Source organism: Triticum aestivum, chromosome 3B, assembly GCF_018294505.1.
Source record: "Triticum aestivum cultivar Chinese Spring chromosome 3B, IWGSC CS RefSeq v2.1, whole genome shotgun sequence".
Classification (NCBI taxonomy): domain Eukaryota; kingdom Viridiplantae; phylum Streptophyta; class Magnoliopsida; order Poales; family Poaceae; genus Triticum; species Triticum aestivum.
Window position 1 is genome coordinate 62,761,702 of NC_057801.1, and position 6,059 is coordinate 62,767,760.

Genomic DNA, 6,059 nt, shown 5'->3' on the forward strand with positions numbered 1-6,059 from the left:
TTGTACGTAAAAAAAACATATTCAATACATGGTATATACTACCTAAAAATTAGTATATATATTACCTAATCATTATTATATACTACATACTACACGTACATACTCTCTATTTTGACGGATACTACAAACAACATACAAAACGCAAGTGATGGTAACTACCACTGCTTGTAGGAAACATCTGTCCTAAATATATTTTCTGAGACTTGTCTCAATTCAAAGCATGTTAATATACCCTGTTTGTTAATTTTCAGCTTTTGGTTATTGCCATGCCAAAATTAAACAAGTCACCCTGACCCTGGTGTTCTTTGGTGGATATCTCTAGCGCCGGGTTTGCCTCATCCATGGGGAACATACTAGAAGCTCTACTTCGATCATGTGCTAGTAAGTTGCAAGATATCATTACCAATGAAGCCATACTAATCTTAGGGGTGGAAGAAGAGCTCACAAAACTGCTACAACGAGTTGAACTAATTCAGTGTTGTATATATGATGCTGAGAAAAGGAGGGCAAAAGAGTTAGCAGTAAACAATTGGCTTGGCCAACTGAGAGATGTTATATATGATGTTGATGAAATTCTGAACGTGGCTAAATGCAAAGGAAGCAAGCTACTTCCTAACCACCCTTCATCATTATCAAGTAAATCAGCTGCATGTAAAGGTCATTCAGTTTTCCCTTGCTTTTGTAATATTGGTTCACGTCGTGACATTGCTGTTCGGATTAGGACCCTCAACAAAAAGATAGAGAACATTTCAAAGGACAAAATATTCTTAACATTCAACAGTAGTGCAAAACCTAATGGAAGTGGTCCAACATCCAAACTGATAAGAAGTTCCAACCTTGTTGAGCCCAACCTTGTGGGAAAGGAAATCATACATTCTAGCAGGAAGTTGGTGGACTTGGTGCTTGCAAACAAGGAAAAGAAGTCTTACAAGCTCGATGTTGTTGGAACCGGAGGAGTCGGTAAGACAACACTAGCTCATAAAGTATACAATGACCAAAAAATAAAAGGAAGCTTCAAGATGCATGCATGGATTTGTGTTTTGCAAGACTACAGTGAAGTAACTCTTTTGAAGGAGGTGCTCCGAAATATTGGTGTGCATCATGAGCAAGGTGAAACCATAGCTGAGCTACAGAGAAAGCTTGCAGAAACAATAGAGGGAAAGAGTTTCTTTCTGGTTCTAGATGATGTATGGCATTCCAATGTATGGATGGATCTATTAAGGCCTGCGTTACACAAAACAACATCTGGAGTAATGTTGGTAACCACACGAGATGATCAAATTACAAGGAGAATAGGCGTAGAGCATACCCATCGAGTTGATCTCATGTCAGTAGAGGTGGGATGGGAGCTACTTTGGAAGAGCATGAATATTGATGAGAAAGAAGTGCAGAATTTAAGAAACACGGGGATTGAGATTATTCGTAAATGCGGTTGCCTCCCTCTTGCAATGAAAGTTACCGCTAGTGTTCTGGCAAGCAGGAATCGAACAGATAATGAGTTGAAAAAGATTTTGAGAAGATATGCTTGCTCCCAGAACATGTTGTCTAATGAAATAGAAGGAGTTTTGTATCTAAGCTACGATGAGTTACCATATCGTCTGAAGCAGTGTTTTCTTTATTGTGCATTGTATATTGAAGATTCTACCATTCTTCGCCGTGTAATTACCTGGTTATGGATTGCTGAAGGCTTCATTGAGGAGCAACAAGGCCAACTTCTAGAAGACACAGCAGAGGAGTACTACTATGAGCTAATCCATCAAAATCTCCTCCAACCAGATAACGGATCTTTTAACCAGGCTGAATGCAAAATGCATGACCTCTTAAGACAGATTGCTTTGAGTATATCAAAAAAAGAGTGTTTTATTGGTGATATTGAAACATTAAGTGGTGAGAATATGTCAAAACTACGACGAGTTACTGCCGTGAGTAAGAAGGATAAATTAGTGTTGCCTAGCATGAATAAGGTGGAAGCTAAGGTGAGGACTTTCTTTAGTGTTCATGGTCCATGGAGCATAGAGCATTGTTCAAGAGATTTTTGCTTCTTCGTGTTTTGGTACTGAATTACTCACTTGTACAAAGCATTCCAGGTTATATAGGAAGACGATACATCTACGCCTACTTGATCTTGATTATACTAGCATATCTTGTCTTCCGGAATCCATTGGCTCCCTACAAAACCTTCAAATTTTGAGCTTGAATTATTGTGATGCTTTGCACAGTCTTCCTTCGACGATATCCCAACAGTACAGTTTAAGATGTCTTAGTCTTCTTCACACAAATATAAATGAAGTTCAGAAAGGGGTAGGAAAACTGAAGTTCCTCACTGATTTACGAGGGTTTCCGGTTGGGGCAAGAATTGAAAATGCTGATGTACAAGATGGATGGAAGTCGGAAGAGTTGTCATCTTTGTCATTGCTGAGGTATCTTACGTTGGTTAAATTGGAAAGAGCGTCTTGCTATAGTAATACATTATTGGCGAACAAAAACCATCTAAAAGGACTAGTACTGGAGTGGAGATCATATTCAGAAGATGTTAGCACTGAGGAGGTCTTTGAGCAGCTAATACCTCCAAGCAACCTGGAAACCCTACATATTATTGGATTCCTTGGTCGGCAGTACCCCTACTGGTTTGGTAGCACCTGTTTGTCTTCGCTGGCACACGTGACCCTTAGAAATCTACGATGTGTGTATCTTCCACCTATTGCCCAGCTACCCAACTTGAAATTTCTAAGGATTGATGGAGCATATGCAGTTACCAAGGTTGGCCCTGAATTTGTCGGTTGTGGGAAGGGTGATCCCCTATGCAACGAATTAGTTGCTTTTCCTAAACTTGAATGGTTAGTCCTCAAGCATTTGCCCAACTGGGAGGAGTGGTCTTTTTTTTGAAGAAAAAGAAGAAGAAGATGCTGATGATGAAGGGGGAGCAAATGAAGTTGCTGAGATTCGAAAGGACGATGCCCAATCTGCTAGGTTGTGTTTGTTTCCTTGTTTGGTAAGGTTGAAACTTGAAGCCTGCTTAAAGCTGAGGGCTCTACCGCGACAACTTGGAGAGGACGCTGTCAGCTTGAAGAAGATCGAATTAATTAGAACAAACAACTTAAAGGCCGTGGAGGACTTCCCACACCTCACTGAGCTCCTTCATATTGAGAAATGTGAAGGCCTGGAGAAGGTCTCCAATCTCCCTCTAGTGACAGACCTGCAAGTACGTGGTTGTCTGAACTTAAGCCGTGTAGAGGGGCTGGGCAGTTTGCAGCAGCTTGGGCTGGGCGAGGATACGCAAGAGATCTCTTCCCACTGGGTGCTTGGGCTTCAAAACCATCACCAGCGACTTCATGGCAAAGACCTGGATGTCTACTCGTTGTCTACCAGTTAGACGCGCGGCTCAAGGTATATATGTACATTGTATACTAGTCGGATATTTTGTATTGTCTTTGATTCTCTCGACATTGATTCATCTTCCAACAAGTCGATTTTCTGCCTCAGTGGATGCACCTTGTATACCATTTTATATGCTTATGCAACCGAAATGATTAGACATATTGTGCTTGTACATATTCCAACAAAGCTTTGGTTAATAGATGTCGACACCAGTAGGGCGGCAGATTGTAGGCAACAAGTCATTAAGTGTTGTATAATGGTGCTCTAAGTTGCTTATGTGTGTTCCATCTCTAACTAACATGCATTGGAAACTCATGATCGTCCTCTTAGAGTTGCTTAAATTCTCATGATCGTCCTCTTAGAATTTATAATATTGGCATCTCCATTAGCAGATATGAGTAATAATAGCTGTTGAGACATTGATCTCATATTCAGAAAAATCATACCCCAGTTCTGTATGTGGTGCAAGACTACAAAATGGGGTTTCTTTCCGAAAAGAGGACTGCAAAATTGTAGCTATACTCATGCTAGATCTCGGCATGTACAAAATTGTACCAACGTGTTTGTGATTTTTTTCCTTGCCTTGCCCACAGGAAAAACATTAACTAAGCAACACATTTCGTGTGTGATGGGTGTGTACTTCTTACATGTGTAACCATATTAAGTTCTTGTCAATTCTCATAGCTTCTTACAGTATATTGGTCTGTTTCGTTGGCAGCATAGGACTGATGGTGTGGTTGGCTTCAACGGGACAAGCATCGGAGGTACTAAATTGAGGAAGCCTGTCAATGCAGAAGATGCGCAAATACCATGATGGATGTGTAGTGAGCTGGTGAAGAAAGGAAGTGCCCTGTTTTCCTTTGGGCAGGTGCACTATAAATACTGTATCGAACTTCGTTTTGTTCATTTCTGAATTTGGGCCACAGGGCTTTGCTGTACTGAACCTCCTGTCTGTGTGGTATGCTTTCACTTATTTATTCCTGAATTTGGGGCTGGAGGCCTTTGCTGCACTGAATTTCCCGGAATGGTTTCGTCCTTCTAATTTAACCGATGGATTTCGTTTTGTGATGATTTTATTCATGTAATGGAGGGTGATAAATTTCGTTTTATTTTGTTTCTGAATTTGGGCCTTTGGCTTTGCCGCACTGAACCTGTGTGAGTATGGCCAAACCTATGTCTCTCTCTCTCTCTGTGTGTAATCCTGAGTTGCAATAATAATAAGGAAGCTTGTTCCTGGAATTAATTAGTGGAGCTGAAGAAGAATAAGGGAATTGCAGAAACTACTTGAAAGCACAAGTGCTCCCTAGGTGGTTTTGGTAATTAATGTCAACATATCTCTTGTTGGACTAACACCTTTATCTAGCATATTTCAGACAAGTTCAACATTGGAGTGGCATGGACTAAAAGATGTGGGAACTCCTTCAAGATGCTAAGGACAAAGGATTGGCTCAAGCTTCAAGCTCAAGACTCTTCATTTTACATTTTAGTGATCCAAGATCACATTGAGTCTATAGGAAAAGCCAATACTATCAAGGAGGGATGAGGTGTTGCTTAATGAGCCTCTTGCTTCATGTGCTTAGTGATATGCTCCAAAACCCTCAGCTACTTTCTCACATCCACATATGTCCTAAACCTAAAGCCAAAATCGGTCACACCGATTCTTTCTATCCGGCGCCATCGAGTTTGGATGTCTTAGCCACTGCCACAAACCCTAGGCAAATCGGTCTCACCGATAGGGATCTCGGTCTCACCGAGATGGGATTGTAATCTCTTTGTGTATGTCCATTATCAAAATCGGTCTCACCGAGTTTGAGCAATCGGTCCTACCGAGATTACAATGCAAACTCTCTGGTTAACTTATTACCAAAATCGGTCCCACCGAGTTTGAGTAATCGGTTCCACCGAGTTTGCCTGACCAACTCTCTGGTTAGCTAATTACCAAAATCGGTCTCACCGAGTTTGCGTAATCGGTCTCACCGAGACTACGTTATGCCCTAACCCTAACCATATCGGTCCCATCGAAAATCCTAACGGTCACTAAATTTGCTAAATCGGTCCGACCGAGTTTGTTGATTCGGTCCCACCGAGTTTGATAAATTGTGTGTAATGGTTAGATTTTGTGTGGAGGCTATATATACCCCTCCACCTCCTCTTCATTCGTGGAGAGAGCCATCAGACTGAACCTACACTTCCAGCATCCTATTTCCGAGAGAGAACTACCTACTCATGTGTTGAGGCCAAGATATTCCATTTCTACCATATGAATCTTGATCTCTAGCCTTCCCCAAGTTGCTTTCCACTCAAATCTTCTTTCCACCAGATTCAAATCCTATGAGAGAGAGTTGAGTGTTGGGGAGACTATCATTTGAAGCACAAGAGCAAGGAGTTCATCATCAACGCACCATTTGTTACTTCTTGGAGAGTGGTGTCTCCTAGATTGGCTAGGTGTCACTTGGGAGCCTCCGACAAGATTGTGGAGTTGAACCAAGAAGTTTGTAAGGGCAAGAAGATCGCCTACTTCGTGAAGATCTACCGCTAGTGAGGCAAGTCCTTCGTGGGCGACGACCATGGTGGGATAGACAAGGTTGCTTCTTCGTGGACTCTTCTTGGATGGAGCCCTCCGTGGACTCACGCAACCGTTACCCTTCGTGGGTTGAAGTCTCCATCAACGTGGATGTACG

At 41.7% G+C, this 6,059-nt stretch overlaps 1 pseudogene; it reads left to right on the top strand.

The window, feature by feature from the left end:
• Positions 1–341: 341 nt before the first annotated feature.
• On the top strand, positions 342–4,192 carry LOC123067310 (putative disease resistance protein RGA4; annotated as a pseudogene).
• The last annotated feature ends 1,867 nt before the right edge of the window (positions 4,193–6,059 follow it).